Here is a 1,095-nt window from a genome sequence, read left to right as displayed (position 1 = left end):
CCTAGTAAACATATACGCACCCAACACAGGAGCATCTACATACATAAAGCCATTACTGTCTGATATAAAAGTAGAGATCAACAGTAATACACTCACTCATATTAGAGGACTTTAACACCCCACTGACACCAATGGACATATCTTCCAGACAGAAAATTAACAAGGAAACATTGGGCCTAAAGGACGCACCTGATCAGATGGATTTAGCAGAGACTTTCAGAGCATTTCGCCCCAAAGCAAAATTCACATTTTTCTCAAGCAAAATTTACATTCTTCTCAAGTTCATATGGAATATTTTCCAAGATAGACCACATATTAGGCCACTAAACAAGTATCAATACATTTAAGAAGATTAAGAAAAATTTAAGAAGATTGAAATTATATCAACCGTCTTCTCTGATCACAATATTATGAAATTGGAAATCAACTACAAGAACTGGAGATTATACACTCTTCTCTAGTGCACATGGAACGTTCTCAAGGATCAATCACATACTGGGACACAGAAATAGCCTCAGCAAATACAAGAGGATTGAAATCATACCAGCCATATTCTCTGATCATAATGCTTTGAAGCTAGAGATCAACTTCAAAAAGAAAGCAGGAAGAACCTCAAATACATAGAGATTAAACAACATGCTACTGAAGAACAGCTGGGTCAGAGAAAAAATAAAAAGATCAAGAGATACATAGAAACGAATGATGATGATAGTACAACATATCAAAACTTTTGGGAAAGGGCAAAAGCAGACGTAAGAGGAAAGTTCATATCATTACAGGTCGATTACAAAAACCAAGAATGAGCCCAATGTTTCATCTTAAAAAACTAGAAAAAGAAGAACAAATGAAGCCTAAAGTCAGCAGATGGAAAGAAATAATCAAAATTAGTGCAGAAATGAATGAAATCAAAAACAAAACGTAGCAAAAAAACAATAGAAAAATAAATGCAACAAAGAGCTGGTTCTTTGAGAAGGTTAATAAAATTGGCAATCATCTGGCTAGACTCATTAAAGAAAAAAACATAAAAGACACAAATAAACCAAATCAGAAATGAAAGAAGGGAAATTATGACACACACCTCAGAAATACAAAGGA

This window comes from Pteropus vampyrus, unplaced genomic scaffold (genome assembly GCF_000151845.1).
Source record: "Pteropus vampyrus isolate Shadow unplaced genomic scaffold, Pvam_2.0 Scaffold1503, whole genome shotgun sequence".
In the NCBI taxonomy this organism is placed as follows: domain Eukaryota; kingdom Metazoa; phylum Chordata; class Mammalia; order Chiroptera; family Pteropodidae; genus Pteropus; species Pteropus vampyrus.
The sequence above is the reverse complement of the archived record's forward strand: the minus strand, read 5'-3'. Positions refer to the sequence as shown.